General features: G+C 47.2%; 1 long non-coding RNA gene across 4 annotated transcripts in view; it reads right to left on the bottom strand.

Annotated features, from left to right (window-relative positions):
• Nucleotides 1-205: 205 nt before the first annotated feature.
• Nucleotides 206-16,146, bottom strand: part of LOC125622452 (uncharacterized) — a 40,578-nt gene continuing 24,637 nt past the window's right edge. For 2 of the 4 annotated variants that reach the window (XR_012664734.1, XR_007352731.2), the window contains exons 3-4: nt 3,466-3,665; nt 206-1,949 (exon numbers count right to left, since the gene is read on the bottom strand). This is a non-coding gene — a long non-coding RNA (uncharacterized LOC125622452). Of the gene's footprint in view, nt 1,950-3,465; nt 3,666-11,728; nt 11,851-14,177; nt 14,283-16,146 lie in introns of those variants that run through there. The other 2 variants (XR_007352732.2, XR_007352733.2) reach the window with 2 other exon arrangements.

Genomic DNA, 16,146 nt, shown 5'->3' with positions numbered 1-16,146 from the left:
TAGACCAGGGGTTCTCAACCTTCTTCTCTCTGAGGCGCTCCCAAAAATGCTGTAAAAACTCCAAGGCCCACCTATGCCACAGCAACTGGTTTTCTGCATATCCAGTAGATTAAAAACTGCATTAAAATGGATCGTTATATCGTTAAATACACACACGTATAAAATATTTAAAAAGGGACAATATAGGCACAAAAATAAACTGAATATTATTATTTTTATTTACTTAGTGTGCAACTTGCTGTTGGTGCTGATCAACAATTCTGTCCAGACGAGGGGGTATCTTTGACAAGCACAAGCGCACGTCACGGTCAATGTTCATTCTGGTTCGGTACTTTGTTTTCCTTGTTGGCATGGCTGAAAATCCAGTTTCGCATAAGTAGGTGGCTCCAAAGGGGATCAAACTTTTCAGTGCTGCAGAAGAAGCAGTGATGTATTCACTGGAACACTCACACCAAAATGTCTCCAGCGGCATTTCTTTGCACCTGGTTCTGAGGGAGCTGTCTGAGGAAATGTCAATGAGCTCTTCTAACAGTTTTGATGGGACATTAGATGGAAGTTTAGCTTCAGTGTTCTCACTCAAGGGGTTTGTAGTGCACACGCATGTAGCAGCTTGTTCTGTTGTGAGTTCAGGAAAATAAGCATTCAATTTGCTAAGCAGACCGGGCAGCTGCGCTGCTAGCTGAGGTTTAATTACGTCAAAGTCCATGTTTCGTTCCTGAATGAAAGAATGTAAGAGCTCACACGTATCAGTAGTGCCCCCACAGACACGAACTTTCCAGAGTTGTTTTCTTTTGAGTGCCTCAATTCTTTCACGCTGGGCAATAAAATTAGTGTTCCTAACTTTTATTCAGCTTATTCATTTCACTGAATAGGTCTGTGAGGTAACCCAGTTTTGCCAGCCACACATCAGCTTTCAGCACTTCAGCAAGTTCACTTTTCTTATCAACTAAGAAAGTACATAACTCTTCCTTGAGATTAAATATACAGGCAAGCATTCTTCCTCAAAATAGCCACCTCACCTCTGTATGCATAAGCAAGAAATGATGCTCTGTACCCACCTCCTCACAAAGTGCAGCAAAACACCTGGAGTTTGTTGCTCTGGATTTAATAAAATTAATGAGCATTACCGCTGCGAAGACCTGGTGCAGTATCTTCTGCAGCAAGCGCATCTCAGTGAAAAAAGCAATGTGTCAAAATAGTGTGAGGTGCAAAGGCTTTTATTTTTTGCACAACACCAGAATGCTTTCCGGTCTTCAGCTCTTTGCAAAACAAAAAGTCTTCCTTTATTTCCTTATTCCACACATACCGAACATAGGCAAATAAATGGGACATTTTTGAAATGTCTCTGGATTCATCTACCTGTATAGCAAATCCATTGTCACACAGCTGATCAATACACTGAGAAAGTATGTCTTCTGACATAGAAATGATCCATCATTTGACATGGGTATTTTTGTCAGTACCTTGGCCTTCTCCTCTCCAAACACTTCCTTTGTTATTTCAATAATACATGGCATTATCAAAATCTCAGCAGTCGTATGTGATTTTTTTATTTTAGCAATTTTCTGCACCACTATATAAGATGACCTTAAAAGCTTCTTATCTGCAGTAGTTGTGGATTTCATTATTGCTTTAGTACCAAGCCATTCCTCGGCCTTTCGCTCAAAAACAAAAGAAAAAAAGGAAAAAAAAAATGCTGCTTATCCTTATAGATGTTGTGCTTTGTAGTTAAATGAATTTGTAATTGTAGGGTTTCAAACATTCATTGGACAGTACTTTAGCACTAATTACATACTGCGGTTGAGGTATTTCTCCACTTCCAGAACAAATAAAACCAAAATTCAAATAGCTGTCTTCGTATTTCCTAAATGTTGCAAGGTTAATAACGGCTTTATGGTTCTTACTCACATCACCTCTTCAGTGTTCTTCAGCCCTTACTGTGGTTGAACCTGTTGAAGGAAGTTCAGTATCATCACTCAGTGGGTTTTGTTGTTTTGAAGCTGATGGTCACATTAAAAATGTATCCATATCTGATATTTATTGTTTATGCTTAAAAAACTTCCCCCCTGTGCTGTGTAACTTGTCCTGCTCCTGTTGAAATAGCTCCTTTAAACCCAGTAAACAGAGCTAGGTAACCTGCAAGGCTGGTGTCAGACTCACTGGGCCGAGGACAGAAATCAAGAAATGAGCCCTCACATGCAAAGTCTCTTGCGCAGAGCCAGAGCTGGGCCAGAAGGTGTTGAGGCTGACCTACAGGTTTGGTGATCCCCACCCCAGGGGCTGACCCAGAAGTCTGAGCCCCACCTTCCAGGGATGAAGCGGGAAATGGCAGACTCCCGGCTTCAGCCCCTCCACAGCACCAGTGCTCGGGGCTTCAGTCCTCAGTTCCTGGCTTCAGCCCCATGGCAGCACCGAGGCTTGGGGCTTCAGCCTGGTGCTCAGTGCTTCAGCCCCACAGAGGCGGAACCGGGACTCAGGGTTGCAGCCCCGCAACTCCCAGCTTCAGCCCCATGGCAGCACCAGGGCTGGGGGCTTCAGCCCCGTGGCTCCCAGTTTTAGCCCTGAGGGGGGCGTTGGGGCATCTGATTTCAGCTCCAGTGCCCCATGGATCCCATGAAAGGGCTTGTGGATCCCCAGAGGGCCACGGACCCCTGGTTGAGAATCACTGATCTAGACCATATTTCCCTAGTTTACTTGAGTCTGTCATGTGCAACTGTTAAAAGCCCTACTGGAAATCAAGATAGATCATGTCTACAGCTTCCCCCTATGCACTAGGGCCAGTAACCTTGTCAAAAAAAGAAAGAAATTAGATTGGTTTCGTGTGATTTGTTCTTCACAAATCCATGTTGGCTATTCCTCATACCCCTGTTATCCGCTAAGTGCTTACAAATTAATTGTTTAATCATTTGTTCTGGTATCTTTCCAGGTACCGAAGTTAAGCTGACTGATCGGTTGATAATTCCTCAGATCCTCTTTGTTCCCTTTTTTAGAGACAGGTACAATCCAGTCCTTTTTCAGTCCTCTAGGACCTCACTCAACCACCAGGAGTTCTCAACGATAATTGCCAATTGCTTCAGCTGGTTCCTTAAGTACCCTAGAGTGAGTTTCAAGAGGTCCTGTTGATTTGAATACACCTAATTTATATAAATATTCTTTAATCTGTTCTTTCGCAGTTCTGGCTTGTGTTCCTTCCCCCTTGTGGTTAATATTGTGTTAAGCATCTGATCACAATTTACCTTTTTAGTGAAGACTGTAGCAAAATAGGAATTATAAAGCTCACCCTTCTTGATGTCATCTGTTATTAGCTCTCCTGTCCTTTGTCTTTCTGTTGCTCCTAATGTATTTATAGAACCTCTTCTTATTCTCTTTTATGTCCTTGGCTAGGTGTAACTGACCAAATTCTCAGGTCAGGACCACTCAGCAACATAAAACAGATTGTTATGAATGGGAGTGCTTCCAACTGACCTGAACTGGAGAGAGTTGGGCCATTGGGAGAAGGCCATTGAAACAGGCCAATGACCGATTTAATCCAGTGTCATGTCTCCAATAGTGGCCATTTCTGGATGTTTGGGAGGGAATCTGAAGCCACCTTCATTGCACACCTGTTTGTGCAATACTCTTGTACAGAGGAAATCTGCTGCTGCACCAGATGATCACCTGATGCCCTATAAGTAGTATGAAGAGTGAAAGTTTCATGTATTTTATCCTAACTAATGTCACTCACTGTTCATAGGAATTTCTTCTTCATAAGAGCTTAAGCCTCTTTTAAAACTGTACTCAGTAATACATTAATATGCAGCACTGAGTTCTACAGGCTAATTTACACACTGTATTATAATATCATTATCTTTTTTTGAACACTTCATGTTCCTGTAAATGGAACCCTGGGGCAGATATTTTTCCATCATCCCATGGTGAGGGCAGATTCAAAGACATTTGCGTGTTTGGACTAAGAGCCCACAGTTGAGTTAAAAAAACGTCCCATGTTATGAAGAGTAAGAGATGAATTCAATTGAGATGAGCAGAGACTGCAAGAGCAAATGGAGGGAGAGATGGTTTGTTCGTCAGAGTCCCTGGGATGTGGCACTGTGGTTAGCTGCTTGCAGGAGAAGCCTTGTGCGACTGGACCATTCCATGGGTCCAGGACTCATTCAGTTTTATTGCAGTCTCCTTTTCCCCCTCACCTGCCCCCTTTGCCTTGCAGAGGTTTATGCACTGCAGTCAGTCTCCCATCCCTTCTGCTCCTGATGCACTTACACAACGCCTCCTTTGCTTGTATTTCTTGCCCATTTGCTGTTCAGGTTTCCTCTTAGCCCAACTAATATAGAGCTGGGGGAAAAAATCATTCAAAACTTTTTTGGGGGGGAAAAATGCAGATTTGGCAACACCAAAACATTTTGCAAATTAGTGTCAGTTTCACCGAATTGTTTCGGTCCAAAAAACAAATAGAAATGTTTCATTTTGGCTTTTTTTAAAAAACAACAACAACAAATGTTTTGACTCATTGGGCTCAAAACGACTTTTCGTTCAAAAAATTCGGTTAGTTTTATTTTGAAAATCAAAAGTGTTTAAAAAAAGGTCAAGATTGAAATGAAACCCTCAAGACTTGACCCCTAAAGATTTGTTTCAGTTTTTTAGAATTGCCAGTTAACTGAAAAATCTGCTGTTTGCACAGCTCTACACCACGGTCACCAGCGCTACCTGGCAGCAACAACCCTCCTCCATCCTGCCCTGGGGACTGGTGGAGGAGCCCCCTAGCCCCGCGGGAGATGCAGGACAGGGTTGTGTCTCAAGAAGGTGCAGTGCTCTCTGGCTAGGGTGACCATATTTCTTAATGCAAAAATGGGATGGCCGGGGGTTTGCCTGAGCGGCCACAGCCCCCCACCCCCACGCACAGGGCTCACCAGAGCCACCCTCCCTATGCCGTTGGGACTGATTTAGATCAGGCCTTGCATTTCCGAACATGACTTCGCAAGGATATTCCCTAAGGACAGGTTATAAATTGCAGATGTCATACCACTGGCCCTCAGCTTGCCCAAGGCATCGCTGCTGTCAAGCAACAGACTGACAGCAAGACCGCTCACATCCTAGTGGCACAGATATAAGGCATTTACTACAGCTGCTGCCTAGAGGACAATGTATCACAGATCCTTCCGTATTCGGCTGTCTGCTGCTGGGAGGGTACTTGCACTGTTTCTTTAAATTTGGAGATGCGAGGCTAGGCTGGAGAAGGCTCTGCAGTGAAATAGAGCAGCTTTAGGGATAATTCCATTTCTCTCATTGTAATAAAGTTCTTTGTTCCATGACAGATGAGAGTGGCTTTTCTGGTGACTATTAACCATTGGCACAGGGCACAGGCTAGCCTTCCAGCCCTCAAGGAGAGTTCCAGCCTGGGCAGTTCTCAGCTCTGGGCTCGGGTCCTAACAAACAGAGCAGCGGAAAACGGGGGGCTTGTTAACCAGCACCACTGAATTACTCTGAGGCCATTCCCTCAGCGCCAGTCATCCCAAACACACAGAGCTTTAGCCACAAGGACCAAAACATTCCAAACATGGCATCCATAGAGCGATCGACGTTTTTTGTCTGGCACATTTTGTCCAAAGAAAAATGCCTTTTCAACCCAATCAAACGCCCGCGTGGAAAATGTTCATTATAGTCAAACATTTCCAACTTTACAAACAAAAACCGGAAATGACAAACAAAGGAGCCAATTTTTTCTTTTAGCAGAAACAATTTTTTTTTACTGAAATCTGTATTTGAACCCCGATGTGTTCAGTTTAGGGCTTTTCTGTTGACAAAACAAAACACAACATGGGAAATTTTTATTTTTTAAAAACAATTTCCCGGTAAATATTAACTCAAATTTTCCAATCAGCTCTAACAAAAATCCTGTATTACCTACCCTCCTCTGCCACCACCACCAGACAGGAATTAATAAATCAGTATTAGGTCAAAGGTGCTTTGACCATATAAAATGCTGTGTAGAGTTATTACTATTCTCCAAATAGTACAAAGATGTTCCAATAACCTCATCTCAGGCTTAACCCAGGCTCCTGCATACTTAGTCCAGCCTCCAATAAAGTCCAGTGTAAGCATCTTTATAACATATCCCTCATTATAGCACCCAGAATATGTCTCCTCATACCATAAAAAGGGGCCACTTTTCACCCCTTCTCTCAATAGCTATTGTATCTTTGAAATAAACGAGATCCATGTAGCGTTCATCTGAATCACTGTTTGCCAAGTAAAAATAACACCCAGTAATAGTGCATAGGACTGAATAGAAAGAGAATTCAGTGTCATACTAATGTGGCTTAATAGTGCCTCTTTCTGTGACCCACCTGTGAGCTGTGACAGCTCTGGTGTTGTCATGCATTGCTTATATCTGAGCAGCTATGTAGTGAAGGATTTGTCAGTGTTTCAAATAGATGGATAGATCCCAGACCCTTATAGAGGAATATTCTGCACTCTGTCAATATGCAGGCTGCAGAGTGTCATAACAGCCACCTAGCATTGCCCCGTCACTCCCTGCCCTGCACACACACGCAAACATATTTAAAGGAAATCTTGAAAACAGGAAAGCGTTTGTAAATGGAATTGGCTCTATGTGCGGATCGTACCGTGTGAAGGATCAAAGCTGCATTCCTGAATTGGCTGTGTTAGGGGGCATTTAAGGTTATCTGCAGGCAACACTTCTTTTTAACAGACTTTAGTGAAGAAACTTGTCCAATAGCGTAACAGGCCGCTGCAGCCAATGACTGGGCTGCTGCTATTAAGTGCATTGTACTGGTGCCCTAGGTAATGAGTACAGTACAAAGATGTGGCCTGCAGCCATGCAACTTAGAGCTGTGCTCTCAGCACTTCTTGCCAGTGAACAGGAGGAGGGCCATGGAAGGAGGAGGCTGTGTTCACGGGGCTGGTGTTTGTTCACGTAGAGTTCATTGATATTCATCTCCTAGGAGCAGGTTTGAAACAACGTTACCCCAAGTGTTTGAGGCAATGTGGAAGTTACAGCAGGAGGGTCCGTTCCAAGCCGGGGCCCGTAGGGAGGTTGTCAGTGGGGTTCCTGCCTGGCGGACCAACAGCACCGCTATGAGGGATTGAGGCTTAGTTCCCACCCCTCTCTCAGAGATCTGGGCCTAAGTCCAGGCTGCAGGCAGGCACCTAGCCCTGCTTGCAATTCCCAGCAGGGAATGCGCTTTGGCATTCGGGTGCCTTTTGAGCATTCAGACCTCACCGTACAGTTTCAATGAAAGTCGATATTCTCGGCAATCACATGACTTCAGGAGCCAGGGCTGGAAAAAAAGCACCAAATATCATGAGACTTGCAAGAGCTGGCAACTCTGGGGAGAGCAAGAGGGGATTTTACCAACCTGCACATGACAACTGCCTGCAAGAACCCTGCTGCTGGAGGAACTGACATGACCACAAATACACACAGGGAACAAACTCACACACAGTTAGTATGAGCAATGGCACCAGCTTGGCCTTGCTAACAGTGAGGTCCTTCACTAATACTGGCTTCTGGCTGGAGCCGAGAGCCCAACAGCGCTCCCGGCTGTGCTGAGAACCCACTTGGTCTGAGCACCTGCACAAGGGCGGGACACTTAGCTGAACAGCACTGTGGGTAAACTCTTACCCCAGTAAAGGCAATGGGAGTTTCACCACTGCCTTCAAAGGGGGTAGGATTTCACCCTATAACTCTAGCCCTTCTAGTAGGCAGGAGACTGGTATGTGGTGATGGGAGGGGTCATGGAAATATTGCTGGTGTGCAGGGCTAAGCACTAGTGTTAGGATGATACCATCAGAAGTCATCCTTCCCCTGTTGTCGTCCGTCTTTCTTTCAGCAAGCGGCTTAAAAAAACCCCTCCATGCCTCAATTTCCCTCTTTGTAAAATGGGGATTACACTTCCGTTCCTCAGGTCCCCATTCAACAATGTACTGAAGCACCTGCCTAATTCCCTTAAGTACCTGCCTGAACTGGGGCCCTTGGGTAGTGCCGAGGTTTACATAATGAACAGCTGCAGGGTGCTCTGATCCTGCTGGCATGGCTGCCACAGACACCTCCGTAACAAGAGGGTCTCAGTAGAGTTTTCTTTCCTATTTCCTTTTGTACAGAAAATGCTTGCAGGTTGTTTAGCTCCAGCAGACTGAGCAGGACCAGGCTTTACAGAGCTGTCATGACAGAAAAAGGAAAGGCAAAAGAACAGTAGATCTAAAACAAACAAACGAGTCTATAAGTTCTATGAACAAGTGGGGCTGTTTTAATGTGGTTTGACACACAGTACTCTAATTCAAGCATTAGAAAACACCCTGGGATCGATTTAGAACGAAACATTATCCACCGGAAAAGGAGACTTTTATTCCTTTTATTATTGACATCAGCACTGCTGCATCACCTCTCAAGTACAGGGAACTCAGTTGTAAAACTTCTATTGGAGTTAAAGCAAAAATAGATCAGCAGTCAGCTAAATTCTCCCTGGAAGCTTGAGTGTTTAATTTATAGAAGGAGCTTGAGGGGAAAGCCATTCTCTCTTACAAGCTGTGTTTATAACAATACAAGTTACTTGTTCTCCCATAAAAGTCTTTACATGAATCATTGTATGACCCGTGTCCTGTTCCCCCTGCAGTGGGAGGGACACACATTTTTAAATAAAGCTCCCCCCTGTATGCTAGGAATAGTCAGTATTTGCATACACTTCGATGACATATATCGGTCAACCTCAAATGCAATGTCATGTACCTACAGCACCTAATTTTACCATAAATTGACAATGTTACCCACTTTTCCCATGAAACTATATATGCACCATTATTCTCAAAAATCAGCAAGAATATGTACATTACCAAAATTTTCTACTGTCAGTTGATGTAAGTTTCACTTAAAAACATACTTAGATATCAAAATAACAAAAATATATTGTGTTAAAAATCTAGGGGCTAGAGTTAAGGTGGCTGTGTTGTGATGAAAGATGCATTTCTTTGTACTTCATAGATTGTGCTGAGATTTTATCTGGGCTGTGTAAACTTTCTGATGCTCTTAACTATTTGTTTCCTTTCTTTCAAGTGTTGGGCTTTTGTAAATGATGTGACAGGTATGCAGTCTTGTCATAACACCCTTCATGAATTCGTAAAACAATTTATTTTAGGGTGTGGGGAGGGAATATGAAAATTGTAATACCAAATTCTTTGTCCTTAAATTTACATTGATGAGGGCTGCAGAGTCTATCCAGTGGGGTAGTCCTTATTTAGGTTTCTAATTGTCATGAGTTCAAATCCCCTTCAAGCTGTCTGGGGGAGGGGTTTCCCCCCCCTCCTGGTCCACGTAAAGTATTTGATCAAATTCTTTATTCATGAACCACATGTTATGGGCTCCTGGTTTTCTCTTCCAAAGAAGATCACACATCCTCATACACTATTTTATTTTTTTCAGATCAGATTTCCTGTTCCCACCAGAGAATTCAGAGAGACAGAGTGGGTGCTTGCAAAAGCTCAAAAAAATCCTGTTACCCAAGGGATACAGAAGGGTGCATTTGGAAGAATTCCAAGTCCTGTGAATGCTGTAACTGGGTTTGGACTGTAGTTCTCTCTCCTTCTAACTGGGCTATTTGAGTGATCCTTGTTAGCACCCAAATACATTCACCAGGAGATTTAATTTCTGCAAAGTGTGCACCCCCCCTCTCTCTCTCAGACAATTTTTTCTCTCAAGAAATCTGGTTTAAAAGGTGAATTTTACATTGTAAATTTCCATCCCGACGGACCCCAAGGCACTTCGCAGATGCTATCCAGAAAACATTGCTGAAATGCAGCTACAATAAAAGGTTTTCCAAGCCACAATGTGCCTGGTACAGGAAGTGCACCCTAAGCATGCAAAGAGAGGTCAGGGCATTCTCTAAGTGTGATCTGGGTTCACAAGCACAGCATGCACCAGTACCCTGCATTGCCTGTGAAATGCACCTAATACAGGGGTGGGCAAATGATGGCCCGTGGGCCGTATCCGGCCCCTCAGGGCTTTGGATCTGGCTTACGGGATTGCCACCCCCGTGGTGCCATGGGCCGTGCGCCGGGAAGCGGCCAGCACCACATCCCTGCGGCCCCTAGGGGAGGGGGGGCAGAGGGCTCCGCGCACTGCCCTTGCTATCATGTTACATGGAAGAACAGTTTATGTAGGAGTGTGTACTTCTCCATAGGGGAGGATTATCACAGCTTCTCCAGGAGTGAAACACCATGTGGGGTGCTTACACCTGGGACTGCAAACACCTCCAGAGAGGCACCACCCCAGGGTGGTTCACCTATCCTAGTTCCAACTGGGTTTTCCAGAGACTAACAGTCCCCCCCCCTCCAAAAAAAAAAAAAAAGAGTGGTGGGGTGCAGCTCTGGATAGAAAAAGGCTGAGTTTAAACCGGGCCTTCTTTCAGCTCCAGCAAACAGATGAACTTTTGTCCAACGGGCTCCAATCCTGCCAAAGGATTGAGAGGAGTTTGGCCTACTAGGGCTCCCTAGACTGATGTTGACTCCTGGTATGTTTAGTGGGTGTTTAAATCGGTTTATTGTTTTCGTATGTTTTCTCTGTGAGGCTTTTACCTTATGGATAAAGGTGCTTGCTTAGAAAGATCTGGTGGTTCCTTGTAACTGCGAGCGATACACTGTGCCTAGCCCTAGGAGAGAAAGCAACATGCAAGCACTGGCTGTTAGGGATGCTGGCTTGCTGAGGATACCACAGTGTAAGGCAGGCAGCTGGGCAGCCTTAAATGCCCCCAGTCAAAAGGGAGTGGGACAAGGGTCCCTGCCCAGAGATAGGTGATGGCAGGAGTCCTGAGATCTGACCAGGCACCCCTGGACAGGGGGATTCAGGTGCAGCTACCCAGAAACTGTGCCAGCCCCCTTGTTAGTAACCCCAGCAGAAAGGCCAAGATGATGGAGGTGGTCTCTGCAGGTAGGGCTAAGGCAGATTGAGGAGACAGCTTAGTGAAGCTTGTGCACTGCTTGGATAGCTGCTGGATCTCATTACCCAGGGCTGCCAGGCTGGTATCTTCCACCAGCACTAAACTCATTAAAAGAGAGTAACCTCCATTTTATCCAGCACATCAACTGCACACAACAGAGCCCAGCCAGTTTGCTTGGGGCCCAGATGTAATTACAAAGAGCGTGATAAAAATGGGATTCAAGGAACTTACTCTGAAGAACCCTGTTATCATGCTGGGAGGTAAGAGGACTCCTTATAAGTAACTGAATAAGGAGAATGGAGCAGGCAGCAAAGGCAAGAGGAGAAGAAACAGGCTGAATTCTGCTCTGGGTTTCCCAAGCAAGGGTGGAACATCTCATGCTGTTTCTAATGAAAAGGGTTTTCTCTTTACCCCATGTCATGAACTCTGGGCTCACTGCTGTTTCCCTCCCTCCCCCTGTCTTCCCCACCCTCCTCTTCTCAGGGAAGGAGTTACATTCTCCACTGTGTCACCAGGTACTGCATTGCTCTAACCCAGTGTTGAAGGGACAACTTCACCAAACAAGGCTTATAGGAAGGGGCAGGTCTTCAAAAAGCAGAACAGACCCAGGATGACTTGGAGAAAGTTTGAAATGAGGTGGGCTCCATTGCTTTAACACAAAGTGTTGCCTCTCCCTTCAGCTCCTAGAGTCAGCATTTCTATGGTCACCTCTGTAATAAGCAATGCAGGGCTTGCTTGGGCAGGAGAGGACTAGGGGTCTGAAATAAGCGCTGCACCTTGGAATGAAGAACAGCTGAGTGGCTGTGGCACAGAGGTCCCTTGGTGCCAACTGGCAAAATGTTCACTGCTCTTTGCCGTCTCAGTTTCGCCTGGTTCCCCCTGGGATGGAGCTTGCTCAGTCGCTCTGTGGGGATGACGCAAGCACAATCTAGTCAGCACTAGGAGCTGCGAGGGGCACTGGTGGAGGAAGAGATGGTGCAGGTGCACAGGGGCCCATGCAACTTAGAAGGCCCAGGAGGCTCAAAAGTTTGTATCATTAAGGCAGCAGGTTTGTCATGGCGTGAAAACAAAGTCATGGATAGCATGATTTCCCCCCCCCCTTTGTCCGTGACTTTTTTTCTATGTCCGTGACTAGAGTGGCTCCTCCCTGTCAGGTTCAGAGGGAGGCCACCATAGCGGTCAAGTCTCTCACTCTGGCCCTCTAGGTCGGCAGAGTAACTCAGTCTATAGCCGTGGCCTTTTGGCTGGGCAGATGGCCATTAACAGTCCACAGCTGCTGGCCCTCTGGGCACAGCAGCTCAGTAAGCACTCTGTAGCTTCAGCCTAGGCGGGAGCAGACAGCAGTTACCATCTAGAGCCCTGGCCCTCTGGGCAGTGCAAGGAGCAGTCTTTAGCCCATGCCTCCTGACTAGGACAGACTACAGTGACAGTCTAGGGTTTGACCCACTGGGCGGGGCGGGGCAGGGCTGCAGGCTACAGCCTTCAGGCTGGATCTGACAGCCAACACAGTCAGGACCCACAGCCTTCTGGTTCGGGCAGAGCAGGGAGCTGGCTTTAGCCTACGCCTCCTGGCTAAGGCAGCCGGCAAACAGCCTGGGGTCTTAGCCTTCTGGCTGGGGCAAGTCAAAAACACGGCACAAGCCTCTGGCCAAGGGGAAGTAGGCCACCTCCCCGGGGTTGGGAGAAGGAGTAGGGGGACCCAGGCCCACACTACTTCACCAGGTCTCTGCCCAGGGCCTCAACAGTAGCAGATGATTCCACCACTGGATCAGCAGGGACCCCACCAAAACACACTGATCTGGTCTCCAACTAATGTCTAGTTTCCCTGGGCTACTTCCTTCCACAGTCTGGGTGTAGGGTTCCATGGTCCAAGGGTCCTGTCTCCTCAGGGTACATGGCTGATGGCAGTCCTGGCACCTCCTCTCCATGGCCTGTCTCCTCTGGGGGCAGGGTCCTGCACAGCAGTTTGGGCTGCAGACACCACCACCTTCCCTAGCTGCCACCTAAGTGAGCTAAACGCCCTGCCTTTTATACTGCCTGTCCCATCCCCATGCTTCTAGCGCAGGGGGCAGGGCTTGGCTCCGCCCACTAGGGGGGCATGTAGTGGTTCTTCCCCGTCAGGTTCAGAGGGAGGCCACTCTACCTCACTAAGGTGACTCACCTGGTAGTGACAGCTCCAGCAGCTCCTGTGTCCATGGGGCTGGGCACGGCGCCCTGCTCTGCGCATTGCCATTTGGCACATGGGGTTCCAGAACCTGTCAGGTGGCCTTGCTCTCCAACCTTCCCACGGGCCCTCCCCTCCACACTGGGCCAGGATTAGGCTTGCAGTGCCAGGTGGGGTAGAATGCTGCTGTGGGTGGCGCTGCATGGAGGTGCCCCATAATAAAAACCTGCACTGGGACCCCTCTTTCTTTTCCTCCAACCCCATGGAGCATGCTCAGTAAGGATGGAATCCTCAGTGAGTTTAGCTGTGAATCCGTAGCAAGTCTCTACTGAGCATGTGCAAACTGCAATCTTCCAAAGGCATACAACTTGGGCAGATTTTCACAGGGACAGCAAAAGGTACATCCCTGACACAAAGGCCACCTCCCTGCCAAATTTCAAGTCCCTTCTCCAAAGCCACCGAGCACTAAAGCGACTCAAAGAAAAGGGCATCTGCATTTTTTAAGCAGAGGTAAAGCAGCATATTTTTCCCTCACCTTTATCTGGGCAACAGCAGAACTATTTCTGCTGAAATTTTCCAAAAGAGTTCAGACACCCAGCATGGAAGAAGTATCTGCATGCAGTGAGCAGTATAGAAATAAGACCTCTGCTGACTGGGTATAGCAACACTGTGCCATAGGGATGCCGTAACAATGTGGGGGGGTTTGTCCCAGATTCACATGATCTGTCCTTGTCTCCAGCTGCATCCTGTGCTACCCCCAGAAGTGCTCTCTGCTGCTCTAACAGAACCTCCCGATCCTGCACCCGGCATAATCAACACAAAAAATTGTCCATCTCTCCCCCACCACTTAGCAAAGGTTTAATAGCAGAGGCTGGAGTGAGATCTCCTGTGCCCCGAGCTTTACAAACTACAGTACATTTATTAGCAGACTAAGATAGGGCCATAAATAATTAAACCAAAGCAACAGGGGAGGTGATAAATAAGCAAAGCACCTCTTTGTGATGTACTCTCCTTGCTTTCCCATTCATTCATGAAGAGACTGCGCTCCACAGCAGAGTTCTGCTTACCTAGGTGCTTACACTGCCCATATCACCAGAAGATCTAATGCAGTGGTTCTCAAGCTTGTGTACTGATGACCCCTTTCACACAGCAAGCCTCTGAATGCGTCCCCCCTAATAAATTAAAATCACTTGTTTATATATTTAACACCATTATCAATACTGGAGGCAAAGTGGGGTTTGGGGTGGAGGCTGACATTTTGTGACCCCCCCCCCCTCCATGTAATAACCTGACAACCCCCTGAGGGGTCCCTACTCCCAGTTTGAGAGCCCCGATCTAGTGCCTCACAGAACTGATCCTCACAGCACACCGATGAGGCTCAAAAGTGTTACTATGCCCACTTTACAAGTGGGGAAACAGACTCATGGGGGGCTAGTGACTCACCTATGAGTCTGGCAGAGCCAGGGAAAGAAGATAGCCATCCTGGATGCAGTACTTGTGCCTTAACCTTCAGGTCACCCTTGCTCTTTGCTGCATCTGACTCCTGGTGTCCAGTAAATCTCAGTGGTTTTCAGTGCAATCATTCACTGTGTTCTTTCTCCTGCAGCCTTTGTTTATGCAGAGCACAGGTGTTTTGAGCAATAAATGATAGAAAATTGCTCTTCACCTTCAGTGCCTGAAGCCCCGTGAACAAAGCAGGAGCATTTTCCAAGCTGACTTTTTTTCGGTTTCCATTTTTACCACAATTGCTGAGCCCCAGAAGGATTCTTGTAAAGTACTGTTTAGTCCTGACCTCCGGAAACAGCACAGGTCATCTTAACAAATGTAATGCCATATTTGGCAGATTCAGCAGGTTCTCTGATCTCTCCTCACTCAGGCTCCAATGGAGCTATTCAATTTATATATGGGTGCAAAGATTTAGATGAAAGAAGAGCCATTATCACATCACTCCAGTGGCTGAGAGCTGTTGGGGTGGGGGGATTTGGTCTTTGCCAAACAAGCATCCTGCAGACTTGCATGGAGAATAAAGGCTTAACCCTCCCCTTGCCTATGGCTCCAGCATGGAGCCCAGCTTACCTTTGTTGGGGAAAACCAGCCCTGCATCTGACTTGAGCCTGTCACAGAAACAAAGGTGTGGCCAGGGAGGGGGAAGTAACTTAGGACTCCACTCTTCTGGAGGCAATGTGCCCCCCCCTTGCAGGTTAGAGAAGCCATGAGGCTGCCCTGACTTGTGCCCTGTCTGCAACAGGCCCCCTTTGGGCCTATAATGGGGTGGCACCCACCTCTCACAAGCACCCCCTGGTTGAGTGCATATGCCTGCACTCCCTCAGTTCCAGGTGACCTGTCAGTGGAGTCTCAGGCCGGTTCTCAGCGACTCAACCCTCTAGCCAAGTCACACATACAGTCTAGATGTGAAACAGACCACACCCCTTCCAGGATTTATGGTACACCAGCAGCCTATCCTAGTACCCCTCTTGGTATCTCTGTGGCCATCCCCAGGCTCAGTCTTTAAATAGCCCCAGCTCTGGTATGGGGCCATACCCCCAGAGCTTCTGCCCTGGAGACACTGTCTTCCTGCAGCCCTCCGTGGACTCAGTCCTTACTCAGTCCCAACTGCCAGCCAGGAGTTCCTTCTTTCTTCCCCAGTCCAGGCCAGCAACTGATTGGCCCATGGTCCATCCAGCCAGGAACACAATCCTCACTCCCCCAGCTGCAGGCAGGTAGCAACTAGGTGACTTTAGCCCTGCTGCGTCTTTTATGTGAGTCTGCTGGGCCCTGATTGGCTGCTCTTTGCAGCCTCTCTGATTGCCTGCATCCCCACAACCACTCTAGGCCACTTGGAGGTCTTCTCTTCTGCTCCTCTCTGGGATGGGATGTGGTAGGACCCTGAGGCCTCCAGCGGGAGCCTCTGGGCCTAGTCCACCCTACCACAGAGCCACTATGTTTTGGGGAACAGCCAAGGCATACGAGCCCCCCAGCCTCCACAGGCCTGACTGTGCTGGGGGCTGCTACTGGGGGCTGCGTCTGTGCCAGCTG

The sequence above is a fragment of the Caretta caretta genome, chromosome 13, assembly GCF_965140235.1.
Source record: "Caretta caretta isolate rCarCar2 chromosome 13, rCarCar1.hap1, whole genome shotgun sequence".
Lineage (NCBI taxonomy): Eukaryota > Metazoa > Chordata > Testudines > Cheloniidae > Caretta > Caretta caretta.
This window is presented reverse-complemented; position numbering and strand designations above follow the sequence as displayed.